We start from the raw sequence: 15123 nt of genomic DNA, 5'->3' as shown, positions 1-15123 counted from the left end.
CCTCCATGGCAAGCTTCCCATTACCTCAGCCCCCATGGCCCATCATTCCCTCCATGCCAAGCTGTACCCTTCAACCCACTCCCATGCCCCTCATACCCTCCTTACCAAGCTGTGGCACTTACATGTCCATTCATCCACTATACCCACTCTGTATAGAACCAATGAATCTTATAGTGACAACAGGATGTGGTTAAAATGACATTAAAGGTCAGAGTCGTTTTTATCATAAGCAATGTTTTCACTGCAGGGAAATTAAAGTTTCAATCATCCAGACCCCTTACAGTATCAACAGCAGAAAATGCAAACACCTGAAACCTCTTTATCGTAGGTAAAGAAACATTGTGCAATTGACAGAAGAGATCACAGAGCAAGAGCTGTCAATCAAACAGTGTTTCCCTTGGGGCTCAGGTGTTTTAGTGCTCTAATCAATGTCTGGTCTCCTATCCAAGAATGCCTAATGTAAAAGATCAACCCACCTTCCATGAATTGATTGGTCACCCATTCCATGCCCTGACTCCATTAAAACTGGAGGTTGGAGGAAGGGACGGGGTCAAAACCGTTTCTGTTCCTGTTCCAAACTTTTGCATTTTACCCCCAGACAGAGCCCCAACCCATTGGTTTTGGGAGTTAAGATTCAACCCACTGAGGCCTTGGAAGCTAATGTAAATGAAGGATAAAGGCCATGCAAGTTATAAGATGTAATGGCCTGTGACGAAGTGTACATTATCTGGACCATCATACTGCAAAACTAGAGCAATTGAGGGCTCGTTGCACTGCTATTGGGAATGCCAACTGTAACATGATGTTTTCTGCAGGGTTTGCATCAATGTGTATGTTGTCTAGGAGTATAATACCCTTTAATGAACGGACAAGACTCCATTTCACAAACTATCATTCTTGGCAGAGATATTTGGGGGTATTTTGGCCATCAAGATGGGAGTGTATAGTTAAAAATTAAAAAATGAGAAACACAGCTCCAACCCTCCTCCAACGTGGGCCACTTTAAGTTTCAGCAGAGGTAGATGAGGGGTGGGTGATTAACCTGAACTCCAGAGGCCGGTCAGTTAAACATGCTAACACAGCTGCATGTCTTAAATGTTTGACACACTTTCAGGTTTAACTGCTGCTAAATCAACTGACATCGTTAAAGTGTTCAATGAATGGCCTGCCATAAATTAACAACAAAAGCAGTAACATCATCACAGTGTTATCACTGAGAGTGATAATGACATTTCCACAAAAAAGGTGACAGGAAACCATTAGGCAGCGTGGTCAACCATTTTATTAATTACTAGACAAATATCATTAGATAACACTGCCTCAACAAAGAAAAATTCAATCAACTTAGTCTATATTTAACAATCACTGGACAATGGAGTGTATGAATTCCAGATGATACATTAAAGTAGTGGATAACTCTATATTTCAGGATGGTTAATTGTTACTGGGGAGGGTGTGGATTGTACAGTATTATTTTAAAATATGAGAGCTAACTGCAGTTAAAATAATGACTAAAAAGCCTCTTATCCCAATGCCCTACAAGTAATTTCACTGGTTATGTTACAGAATTTGCTGCAAGCTGTCACGTCTATACTGGATTCCATTAATTCTCTTATGTGCTGGACTTCAAGTTCATTTTGTCAATTTGATTTAACTGTTCATTGTCCCTCCAAAATACCGATTGGACTCTCACCCAACATAGAACGACTACAGAAATGCAGTAAAATTGGCGGACCCAGGAGGCATGAATGCTATGGGGATCAATGAACCTTCATTCTCGTTATCTTTTCTACTCCGAGCACCACAATTTCTGTTAAATTAGCACTCTTCAAGGTGACAACTCCCGCGTAGTTCACGTTGCTGTGGTTACCATGGAAACAGCTGGCAATAGCGTTCGAGCTACTGTCAGACTTTTCCAGTCTCCTGCTGGTGTATGTCACTTAAACAAAATGCAGGGTGTTTTGATGCCAGCCCCAAAAGGCAACGGTGCAGAGAACACAATGAGCTTCCACTGAATCCATTGAATTCAATTTGTTTACACTTCCAGCGCTACCATATTTTATGATTACCAGAGCACAGAAAGGCAATAAATGTGCCAGTGGCTTGCTATTGTTAAAAATGGCTGCAGGCTAACTCAGTGGGCCAGCAAGAAGATGAAAATACGGAGCACACGAAAACATAGAGAAATTCTAGTCGGAAAAATCAATCTGCGAACAGCCATTATTTTCAAATGACAATTTGCCGGAAGGTTATTGAGCACAGCTAAAACCAGTCAATGACTGCTTCAACCAACTACAGTGTACTGCATTTCCTAAGTTATTGCTTTAAAGTTTGAGACAAAGAAAACTGCCCCTGTTAAACATTAACATGTACCCTTAACAACATTGCTCCAATTTTGTGGTCAAAATGGTAGAAAGTACTTTTGTTCAACTGTGTCAAACACAATTGAATCAAGGCCATCTATAGAATTCTTAGTCAAATTATTTGGTGAATGCACATCTTAGAATGGAGGAATTCATACATAATTAGAAGTGACAGAATCACTTACCTTCAAGTGAGGACGTTCTGCCACTAAACACTGCAGATGAGCAAATGGATTCTGTGTTGAGTAATGAATGAATTACATAATGCGTGCTTGCTCACTGACAAAAGCTGTCGCCTATCAGCTACCCTTATTTCAGAGCGGCACCAAGTTGTGCCCACAGCGTTTATAGCCTGTATACGGTGTTCATGCGCATTGAATCTTTCGAATGTGTGCCATTCTCCACATTGTATCTAGGAAACATGTCAGACTGCGAGGCCTTCTGATTGGTTAGTCTTGTGACTCCATGCGTGTTCATGGATTTTTCTATCCATAACCTTCAGCTGGATCTGGCCATTTCCCAAGGGAAACCTCGGAAATTGCTGCTTAACTAAAGTACTTGCAGGCTTGATTCGCCTGAACGATTCACAGGCATAAGCTCACATTACTCTAATGAACAAGTCTTGCGTACATGCAGCCAAACAAGATTGTAAGTCTTCCAGGCTGAAAGATAAAACAGTAGCAGGCTTTGTTTCAGGCCTTGAAATGGAATGCTATTAAAAGCATAACCTTAGTCCAGTGATTAACCAATAAAGTCTACTCCTTACAGCTCCAATTGCATGACAATCAGTGTTAAAAAAAAAGCAGATGGAAACATCAGAATGCATTAGGAAAGTGATTTACTGTCCGAGTTAATACAGGTTTATACACTGAATGCAAAATGGATTATTTAGCAATGCAAATGCCACCTTTTTCACACAAGATTCTTATGAAAGACAACTAGCATTAGGTACTGTTCCCAACAAACAAACAAAAAAGTGAGGTTTGCCAGTGGAGTGTTGGGCTTTCCACTGAAATTCCTGGAATTGATGCTAGTCTCAATGACATTAATAGCCTTCCTCTAATTTTGTGGGCAGGTTCGGTTGTGCTCAGGTTATTAGCAGTTTCTGCGTAAATGGCTTTATGTCAGCTTTGGAAAGCAGGTAATGAGTGACAGTAAATTACTCTAAAAAACTATGGCCACTGTGATATATTTGCAGGAGAGCAAAGACCCATTGTTCAGTCCAAGGAGTTCAAAGTACCCAACTAACTAATTTATTCTGGTCAGACAATATATACACACATACATAAATAACCACAAGAGGGTGCTATTAGACTCATCCCTCCATAATGAAAAAATACTCTAAATTTCAAATTCCACACAACCTATATACATTTCTTATTTTTCATTTATTTACAAATTCAAATTAACCATAGGTTACTTCCTTTCTTGACCTAAGTTTTCAGAACCTGGGGATGGACCTGGGCCCACATGGCCTGCATTTGAGGAGAGGTTTTCTCCAAGAAAGACTGATTTTGACCTTGACCTTCATTTAAATTTTCCACTTGATCAGATATGTTTGCCTGACTCTGGCTTGGGGCATGAGTGGTCTGCAGCCAGGGCGTGGGGCAAGGTAGTGTAGGTCTCAGTTTCCTGGTGGGAAAGGTTACATGGGTTCTCTGTAGATGAGACAGTGGAGAACTTCAATGATGCAGGATACAGAAGAAAGCTGATGAGTATGTATACAGAAATTTTTGGTGCTTTGTCTGGCCCGCCAGAAGGACAGTGCACAAAACATTTTGGGGCAGGTATGGTTCAGTTGGTAGAACTCTGTTGCTGAGTAGGAAAGTTGGAGGTTCAAGTCCCACTCCAGCACCTGAGCACAAATCGCAAGGCTGATGCAGTTAACTGCTGTCATTCATGGTGGTTCTGTTCCTGCAAAATCTCACAAAAGGTAAAATCGTGAACGGTGAACTTGTGTGTGTGAATGGCTTTATGTTCTGTCAGCATGCGCAGTGCATGCTTACTACAAGGGAAGGATATGGGAAATGTGTGAGTTTAGCAGTTTAACATGAGAGTCTAAGGGCGTGTTTCTCTGGACAGATTTCTGAGTGTGGTAGTGAGCAAGAATTGCCTCGAGCTTCCAGCGCTCGGCCCGCGAGGTCGGCAACGCTATTCAACGTTAATTGGTCCACTTAATGTGGCCCCACGGGCTTCTCGCCACAAATGAAGGCTTGCCAGCCGATTCTCCACCACCACGCTCACCAGCCCCCTGCAAACAAGGTCAAGCAGCAACTTCAGCAGCACTTGGTCAGCCAACCCCAGCCAGCTCACAATGATGGCGCCCAGGAGATGGGCCCAAGATTCGGTGATACAGACCTGGGGAGGTTCCTAGTCATGGTGGAGGCCAGGAGGGATGTTCTGTTCCCCCTACGGTCCCAGAGGGTGAATCACAGGGCAGCCAGTGCTGCCTGGGACAAGGTGTCAATAGCTATAAGCTCTGTTAGTGTGACCAGTGGCGAAAAAAGGTCAATGACCAACACCAGGCAGCACAAGTGAGTAGACACCAATGACCCCCACCCACCCCTCAGACCGTTCTACACCCACACGAGCATCCACCACCCCCCAACTCTCAAAGCGGCCCCAACCCTCCTTTCACCCTACTTCTCAAGCGTCCCTGGCCCTTCCTTCACAACCACCCTCCCACCTGTCAACCAAGCGTGTGGCTGATGATGCCGTCTCTGTGCACAATCATCGGGACAGGGCCCAGACTGGTGGTGGCATGCCGGACCTAAAATTCCTCACCTCCTTTGACGAGTGGGTCCTGGAGGTGATTGGCCGAGTGAAATGTTGGGCAGTGTAGACTTGTGAAGCTAACATATGCCACCAACACTGAAGAAGGTTCAACTCTATTTTATTAACTGCTACTAAAATAATAGACATACGAGAACTGTGGGTTTAAACAATGCTAGTTTAACTAGAGACCTGTGCCTGTCCGAACCATTTGAATCTCTCAGCACGTGGTGTGAGTCTGTACTAAACTTGATGAGCCCTTGTGCTTCTGAGAGGCAGCATCCAGAATGAGCGGGAACAGTGATACCCTCAGCCTTTATAGTGTGTGTGTTCTAACTGGTGATTGGCTGCGGTGTTTGTGCATGTTGATTGGTCCTAGTGTATGTCCCTCAGTATATGTCTGCGCCATGATATACTGGTGTATATTATGACATCCCCCCCTTTTAATAAATTGTTGATGTGAATGTGTGACAATAAATAGTGTGGGTGTGTGAAGAATGTTCCTAACTACATGTGAGGTGCGAAGACATATGTACAAATCTATATACAGGAAACAAAGCTATATACAAGGGAAGGTGCCTGATGCAGATAATTAATATGCAGCAAATTTAACAAGAACAATGCTATATACAAACTACTGGAAAACGATTTTAACAAGGAAGGAAACATCTCCGAGAGTCCACATATTTGCAAAGTTCATAAATCCAGTCTCTGAGGTGGGCGACGAACTCTGGTTGACCGCAAGGGTGGCACACCACTCATTATCCGGATTGATGCTGTGTATGGGAATGGGTTTGGTGCTGCGTTTAGGAGAAATCCTGTTCTTGGTTATGATGCCAACTTGGAAGGGGGCTTGCAGGTCGTCGCTGTCAAAGTTGGAGGACAGGTCTGGAACAGGTTCGTTGATTGTAGGCTGAATGTCCCGGACATCCCTGTGGGGCTGGCTGGATCTCCTGAAAGTAGCAGGCTGGGTGGACCTGTATAAAGCAGCATAGTGGGCAAGTTTGCCACACTGCAGACAGTGTCGGGTCTTCGCAGGACATTGCCGCTTTAAGTGCGCGGAGCCACAGTTGGCGCACGCTGTTGCACCGGCACGTTCGTTGCGCCACCACGCATGCACGGGATGATCCAGCGAGGTGCGCGCCTGCGCAGAATGGTCCTCGACGTCACAACGTTTGTTACGTGCCAGCGCGGGAGCCCGTGAAAAGCGCGCGAAATGGCCGCCATCGTCCAGACTTAGGCCCTGGAGAGACTTGATAACTTGGACCTGTTCAGCCTTGTGGGGAGCTTGCAGTGCCGTTTCAGCGGCCTGGGTGCGGGAATATCGCGTGGGGGCGTGTTCATGGAACACGCAGGTCTCTATGGCAGTGGACAGGGTGAGCTGTTTTACTTTAAGTAGCTGCTATCGAAGGGGCTCCGACTGCCCAACAAACACTATCTGGTCACGTATCATGGAGTCAGAGGTGGACCCGTAGTTGCAGGACTGCGCAAGGACACGGAGGTGGGTGATAAAGGACTGGAAAGGTTCGTCCTTACTCTGTAGGCGCTGCTAAAATACACATTGCTCGAAGCTCTCATTTACCTCGACCTCGCAGTGGCTGTCGAACTTTAAGAGGGCAGTCTTGAACTTTGATTTATCCTCCTCATCAGCGAAGGTGAGCGAGTTAAAGATGTGGAGGGCATGGTCCCCGGCTGTGGAGAGGAACAGAGCAATCTTCGGTGCGTCTGAGGCAGCTTCCAGGTCCATGGCCTCGAGGTACAGCTGGAAGCTCTGTTTAAAAATCTTCCAATTGGAGCCCAGGTTCCCGGTAATGCGGAGGGGCGGCGGCAGGCGAACAGTGCCCATACTGCAGGATGGCTGGTGGAAGGCTGATCACTGGTAGGTAGGTCTCAGAAGTACTAACATCCCTCAACTAATGGTACCATGTAGTGTTGGGCAGTGTAGACTTGTGAAGCTAACATATTCCACCAACACTGAAGAAGGTTTAACTCTATTTTATTAACTACTACTAAAATAATAGACATACTATAACTGTGGGTTTACATGATGCTAGTTTAACTAGAGACCTGTGCCTGTCCGAACCAGTTGAATCCCTCAGCACGTGGTGTGAGTCTGTGCTAAACTTGATGAGCTCTTGTGCTTCTGAGAGGCAGATCCAGAATGAGCGGGAAAAGTGATGCCCTCTGTCTTTATAGTGTGTGTGTTCTAACTGGTGATTGGCTGCAGTGTTTGTGCATGTTGATTGGTCCTAGTGTATGTCACTCAGTATGTGTCTGCACCATGATATACTGGTGTATATTATGACATCCCCCTCTTTTAATAAATTGTTGATATGAATGTGTAACAATAAATAGTGTGGGTGTGTGAAGAATGTTCCTAACTACATGTGAGGTGCGAAGACATATGTACAAATCTATATACAGGAAACAAAGCTATATACAAGGGAAGGTGCCTGATGCAGATAATTAATATGCAGCAAATTTAACAAGAACAATGCTATATACAAATGACTAGAAAACGATTTTAACAAGGAAGGAAACATCTCCGAGAGTCCACATATTTGCAAAGTTCATAAATTCAGTCTCTAACTGTTGATTGGCTGCGGTGTTTGTGCATGTTGATTGGTCCTAGTGTGTGTCCCTCAGTATGTGTCCGCACCATGATATACTGGTGTATATTATGACACCGAGGACAGGGCAGTCACCCACACGGAGACTGGCGGAAGCCGCAGAGCCTATGAATCCCAGGACCCAGCTGGGTCCTAGCCAGATGCTGTGCCTATGGAATAGGTATTCCCAGAGCTGATCAGATGATATAGAGCGGTCAGGACATTGAGAATGAGCTGACAGTGACACTCCAGCAAGTCCATAGCCAATTGGAGGAGTCTGAGAGGCGACGGGTGCTGGAGATGTCACCAGCAATGCGTGGCACTGATGCCAAAATTGCTAAGGCGGCGACCCCAGCCAGCTTCTAACAATGGCACCCAGCAGACCCGCCCCAAGATTCCGCAATGGAGGCCAGAAAAAATGTCCTGTTCCCCCGGGACTCCCGGACGGTGAGCCAGAAGGCAGCCAGTGCTGTCTGGGATGAGATGGCGGCACCTGTCAGCTCAGGGAGTATGGCCTTCAGTGCAGGAAAAAGGTCAATGACCTACACCGGGCAGCACGAGTAAGTAGACAACATCCCCAAGGGAGCATCCCCCCCAACTCCCCATGCGACCCCCAGCCTTCCCTCCATCGCCCTCAACCCCCCTCCCCCCAACCCCTCCTTCACAGCCACTCTCCCACCACTGTGAATCACTGTGTGGCTAACGATGCCCTCTCAGTGTCTCCTCAGGAAAAGGTCTTCCATAATCATCGGGTGAGGGCCCAGACTGGCGGAGGGATGCCGGACATAAGAATCCTCACCTCCGTCAAGGAGCGTACTCTGAGGTGACTGGGGAGGCTGAGGACAGATCGGTCAGCCACGCGGAGGATGGCGGACGCCGCAGAGGTGAGGAACCACCGGGCTCCACCTGGAGGACCTATCAAGCGTGCGTTGTTATAGCCTTACTGATTTACCCACTGACCACTGTCCATTCTCCCACAGGTCCTCCAGCTGACGTAGCCGGCCCATCCCAGGAGGCCTCTTCTCCTGACTCCGAGGAGAACACCTCAGAGGAGAGCTCAGAGGATGCAACCGTGGTCACGGTACAGCTGTCATTCCCACCCCAACCAGCGCAGATACACACACCTCGGTGGTACATGCTAGTGGACAGGCCTCTGGGGTGCAATTTGGTGAGTGTCACATTGCTGATGATGCACATCAGGTGGAGGCAGGAACCCCCAGGCGAGACAGCAGTCAGAGGATTGTTGGATCCCAGAACCCAACTGGGTCCCAGCCTGATGCTGAGCCTGTGGAACAGAGAGGTACCCAGAGCTGATGGAATCGATAGGGAGCAATCTGGGCGTTCAGAGGGAGATGTCAGTGTCACTCCAGCAGATCCATCACCACTTAGAACATAGAACATAGAACATTACAGCGCAGTACAGGCCCTTCGGCCCACGATGTTGCACCGTCCTGTGAAACCCTTCTAAAGCCCATCTACACTATTCCCTTATCGTCCATATGCCTATCCAATGACCATTTGAATGCGTTTAGTGTTGGCGAGTCCACTACTGTTGCAGGCAGGGAATTCCACACCCTTACTACTCTCTGAGTAAAGAACCTACCTCTGACATCTGTCCTATATCTATCTCCCCTCAATTTAAAGCTATGTCCCCTCGTGCTGGACATCACCATTCGAGGAAAAAGGCTCTCATTGTCCACGCTATCTAATCCTCTGATCATCTTGTATGCCTCAATTAAGTCACCTCTTAACCTTCTTCGCTCTAACGAAAACAGCCTCAAGTCCTTCAGCCTTTCCTCTTATGATCTTCCCTCCATACCAGGCAACATCCTTGTAAATCTCCTCTGTACCCTTTCCAATGCTTACACATCCTTCCTATAATGTGGCGACCAGAACTGCACACAATACTCCAAATGCGGCCGCACCAGAGTTTTGTACACCTGCAACATGACCTCATGGCTCCGAAACTCAATTCCTCTACCAATAAAAGCTAGCACACTGTACGCCTTCTTAACAACCCTCTCAACCTGGGTGGCAACTTTCAGGGATCTATGGACATGGACACCGAGATCTCTCTGCTCGTCTACACTACCAAGAATCTTACCATTAGCCCAGTACTCTGCCTTTCTGTTATTCCTTCCAAAATGAATCACCTCACACTTTTCTGCATTAAACTCCATTTGCCACCTGTCAGCCCAGCTCTGCAGCTTATCTATGTCCCTCTGTAACTTGTAACATCCTTCTGCACTGTCCACAACTCCACCGACTTTAGTGTCATCTGCAAATTTACTCACCCATCCTTCTACGCCCTCCTCCAGGTCATTTATAAAAATGACAAACAGCAACGGCCCCAAAACAGATCCTTGTGGCACACCACTAGTAACTGGACACCAGTCAGAGCATTTCCCATCAACCACCACTCTTTGTCTTCTATCAGCTAGCCAATTTCTGATCCAAACTGCTAAATCACCCTGAATCCCATGCCTCTGTATTTTCTGCAATAGCCTACTGTGGGGAACCTTATCAAATGCTTTACTGAAATCCATATACACCACAACTGCTTTACCCTCATCCACCTGTTTGGTCACCTTCTCGAAGAACTCGATGAGGTTTGTGAAGCACGACCTACCCTTCACAAAACCATGTTGACTATCTCTAATCAAATTATTCCTTTGCAGATGATTATACATCCTATCTCTTATAAACCTTTCCAAGACTTTTCCCACAACAGAAGTAAGGCTCACTGGCCTATAGTTACCGGGGTTATCTCTACTCCCCTTCTTGTACAAGGGAACAACATTTGCTATCCTCCAGTCCTCTGGCACTATTCCTGTAGACAAAGATGACTTAAAGATCAAAGCCAAAGGCTCAGCAATCTCCTCCCTAGCTTCCCAGAGAATCCTAGGATAAATCTCATCCGGCCCAGGGGATTTATCTATTTTCACACTTTCCAGAATCGCTAACACCTCCTCCTTATGAACCTCAAGCCGTTCTAGTCTAGTAGCCTGTATCTCAGTATTCTCCTCGACAATTTTGTCTTTTTCCTGTGTGAATACTGACGAAAAATACTCATTTAGCCCCTCTCCTATCTCCTCGGACTCTACGCACAACTTCCCACTACTGTCCTTGACTGGCCCTACTCTTACCTTAGTCATTCTTTTATTCCTGACATACCTATAGAAAGCTTTAGGGTTATGCTTGATCCTACCTGCCAAAGACTTCTCATGTCCTCGCTTGGCTCTTCTTAGCTCTCTCTTTAGAGCCTTCCTAGCTAACTTGTAACTCTCAAGCACCCTAACTGAACCATCACGTCTCATCTTCACATAAGCCTCCTTCTTCCTCTTGACAAGTGATTCAACTGCTTTGGTAACCCATGGTTCCCTTACTCGACCACTTCCTCCCTCCTGCCTAACAGGTACATACTTATCAAGGACACGCAGTAGCTGTTCCTTGAACATGCTCCACATTTCCACTGTGTCCATCCCCTGCAGTTTTCCTCTCCAGGCGATGCATCCTAAGTCTTGCCTCATCGCATCATAATTGCCTTTCCCCCGGCTATAACACTTGCCCTGCGGTGTATACCTATCCCTTTCCATCGCTAAAGTAAACGTAATCGAATTGTGGTCACTATCACCAAAATGCTCACCTACCTCCAGATCTAACACCTGTCCTGGTTCATTACCCAGTACCAAATTCAATATGGCCTCGCCTCTTGTTGGCCTATCTACATACTGCATCAGGAAACCCTCCTGCACACATTGGACAAAAACAGATCCATGTAAAGTACTCGAACTATAGTGTTTCCAGTCAATATTTGGAAAGTTAAAGTCCCCCATAACAACTACCCTGTTATTTTCGCTCCTATCCAGAATCATCTTTGCAATCCTTTCCTCTACATCTCTGGAACTTTTCGGAGGCCTATAGAAAAGCCCTAACAGGGTGACCTCTCCTTTCCTGTTTCTTAACTCAGCCCATACTACCTCAGTATTCGAGTCCTCATCAAATGTCCTCTCAGCCACCGTAAAACTGTCCTTGACTAACAATGCCACCCCTCCCCCTCTTTTACCACCTTCCCTGAGTTACTGAAATATCTAAACCCCGGCACCTGCAACAACCATTCCTCGCCCTGCTCTATCCATGTCTCCGAAATGGCCACAACATCGAAGTCCCAGGTACTAACCCATGCCGCAAGCTCACCCACCTTATTCCGGATGCTCCTGGCATTGAAGTAGACGCACTTTAGACCACCTTCCTTCCTGCCGGTACACTCCTGCAACTTTGAAACCTTACTCGTGACCTCACTACTCTCAGCTTCTTGTGTACTGGAGCTACATTGGATGAGTCCCAGAGACTAGGGACACAGGAGATGCCTTCGGCAATGCGTGGCATCGACGCCAACACTGCTAGCGTGGCAACCGCAGTGGAGAGCCTGGTGCATGACATCGACACCATGAGTGAAGGTGTCAAAGGTTGGTATCATGACCGGTACAGGCTTGGAGGGCCAAAAGGCCTGTTCCTGTGCTGTATTGTTCTTTGTTCTCTTTGTTCAGTGTCCAGGCATCAGGGTGTGATTGGAATGCTAGGCAATGACTCATACAAGCTAAATGGTCTGTCCACCCATGGGAATCCACTTGGCATCTGTGAAGTGCTCACTTAACAACAATTGCCAATTCCCTGTTGGCAATAGACTTCAGCCGCGCAGCCAGTGGCCTTGACAATCGGTAGGGGTTATGGGTAGTTGTTGGAGCAGATGGGCAGGGACAAGGGTTTCCCCCAGAACAGGAACACACGATCCAGGGTTGGCATATTGGTGCTGCGAGTGGTTACTCCCCGGTTGCCCACCCCCCTCCCCCAGCGCCTCATCCCCCACCCTCTCATGACGACCCACCCCTGCAGAGGATCCTCCAGCCGAGGGTCCCTTAACCCTCACCAAGCACAGGGGTGGCAATCCCAGCGTTCCCGGGCTCATTGCCTGTGAGCAAAGATGGCTACTCACCTCATCGGCTCCCCACAGAAGCCCTTCCGCCAGGTTCACGTTTTTCAAAAGTACTAATCGGCGCCAGTGTGACCACTTGCTGGGGAGACCGCTGAATGACAAGTGGCCGTTGGATATGGGGTGGCTTTGTTAATTGTGTGGAAATGGGGCTTAAGTGGTGATGATTGGCTTCTCGCCACGCTATGGCAAGGAACTGGTTTCACCTACGGGAACGGGCCAGTTGCATCGCAGACTCTTTGGCGCCTAGCACAGATCTCATTTTTAGCCTCTCCCGCTATTCACCGGCCTCGTTTGCTTGAGCGAGGCAATAACTAGGCCAGCTAATCGCGCCCTAAATATCTGGAATTTGACCACACCTCACATGAAGTGCTTCCTGACACCAGCCCTGAACCTTTGATACATATCCTTGTCTCCATGTCATGATTAATTGTAATTTGTGCTGTGGATTTATCTTTTGTTTCTTTAGATTGTGCTTTGTATTTAATATACCTTAAAGTGCATTTCAATTTCCCCCGCCCACCCCCACCCCAAAGAGTCTGAGATTTTTGTCGCCTACCTTGAAAGTTTTTTTTTTATAAATGTTTTTATTCAGTTTTCATATTTTATATTGAACAAATTACAAATTGTTAGGAGAAAGAAAAAAGAAAAAAAACAAACACGCAAAAATTAACATACATATTTACAGGTAAGCATCTTCGTAGTAGTAACTGCGCCCCCCCCCCCCCCCCCCCCCCTCAACATGTTTATTTAGTTTGGTTTTGGGCCTTAGCTAGCCATCGAACCCCCGTAACGAACCTGTAGCCCCCCCCCCCCCCTCCCCTCCCGCTACCTTCCCCCGACTATTCTTCCTCTTGTACATTGGCCACAAATAGGTCCCGGAACAGTTGCATGAATGGCTCCCACGTTCTGTGGAAGCCGTCGTCCGACCCTCGGATGGCAAATTTGATTTTCTCCATTTGGAGAGATTCCGAGAGGTCGGACAGCCAGTCCGCAGCTCTGGGCGGTGCTGCTGACCGCCAGCCAAACAGGATTCTACGGCGGGCGATCAGGGAGGCAAAGGCAAGGGCGTCTGCCCTCCTCCCCAGGAATAGATCTGGCTGTTCTGAAACCCCGAAGACCGCCACTATCGGGCATGGCTCCACCCTCACTCCCACCACTTTGGACATTACCTCGAAGAAGGCTGTCCAGTACTCCATGAGTCTGGGGCAAGACCAGAACATGTGGGCGTGGTTGGCCGGGCCTCTTTGGCACCGTTCACATCTGTCTTCCACCTCCGGGAAGAACCTACTCATACGGGTTCTTGTTAAGTGGGCTCTATGTACCACTTTTAGTTGCGTCAGGCTGAGCCTTGCGCACGTGGAGGTGGAGTTGACCCTATGCAGTGCTTCGCTCCAGAGTCCCCACCCGATCTCCATCCCCAGGTCGTCCTCCCATTTCCTCCTTGTTGCGTCCAGTACGGTGTCGTCCCTATCTACCAGTCGGTCATACATGTCACTACAGTTCCCTTTCTCTAGGATACTTGCGTCCAGTAGGTCTTCCAGTAGTTTCTGTCGTGGCGGTTGTGGGTACGTCCTTGTCTCCTTTCGTAGGAAGTTTTTGAGCTGCAGGTACCGTAGCTCGTTCCCCCCAGCTAGCTGAAATTTCTCTGTCAGTTCGTCCAGTGTTGCGATCCTGTCGTCCGTGTATAGGTCCCTGACTGTCAGTGTCCCCCCGTCCTGCCTCCACCTTTTGAAGGTGGCGTCGGTCAGTGCTGGTTTGAACCTATGGTTGTTGCAGATGGGAGCCCTGTTCGACATTTTGGTCAGGCCAAGTTGCTGCCGCAGTTGGTTCCAGGATTGGAGGGTGGCTGTCACCACTGGGCTGCTGGAGTGTTTTTTGGGTGGGGATGGGAGTGCTGCCGTGGCGAGGGCCCGGAGGGAGGTTCCCATGCAGGAGGCCTCCTCCGCACGCACCCACTCAGCTTCTGGCTGCCTACCTTGAAAGTTGCCATTTAAAAATGGAGTCCCGATCTCTCGCTACACTGGGGAGTTCCGGAGAACCCCACTGTATAAAATGGGGCTACCGCGCGTTCCCCATTCAGGCCCCTTAGATGCGTTGAATGTGTTTCTTGGCGCTGCAAGCACCGGGAAACACGCGGCTAAACGTGCTCGCTATGGGACTTTGTTCCCATTTGAGAATTGCACCCCCAGTTCTTAAACAGACCATTACCGCAACACATTATTGGTTTTACACCCAAAAGCGCATTTCCCTTCACAAAGCTCGGGTGAATGTAGGCAGGAGTCTTAATTCCTTTATTGTTTCTGGATTCAAGGACCCATGTTAGAGATGGATCATACATGTCGTTCTCAAGTGAAATTTAGAGAAATATGTGCAAAGTTTTCAG

The 15123-nt window shown here is 47.5% G+C and overlaps 1 protein-coding gene across 1 annotated transcript in view; it reads right to left on the bottom strand.

The window, feature by feature from the left end:
* The window catches only part of sorbs2b (sorbin and SH3 domain containing 2b), a 531274-nt gene extending 528570 nt beyond the window's left edge, over nt 1–2704 (bottom strand). The window contains exon 1 of the mRNA XM_038805638.1: nt 2549–2704. The gene's annotated coding sequence lies outside the window, so the exon portion shown is untranslated. The remainder of the gene's footprint in view (nt 1–2548) is intronic.
* Nucleotides 2705–15123: the final 12419 nt, after the last annotated feature.

This window comes from Scyliorhinus canicula, chromosome 8, assembly GCF_902713615.1.
Source record: "Scyliorhinus canicula chromosome 8, sScyCan1.1, whole genome shotgun sequence".
Taxonomy (NCBI): Eukaryota; Metazoa; Chordata; class Chondrichthyes; order Carcharhiniformes; family Scyliorhinidae; genus Scyliorhinus; species Scyliorhinus canicula.
This window is presented reverse-complemented; position numbering and strand designations above follow the sequence as displayed.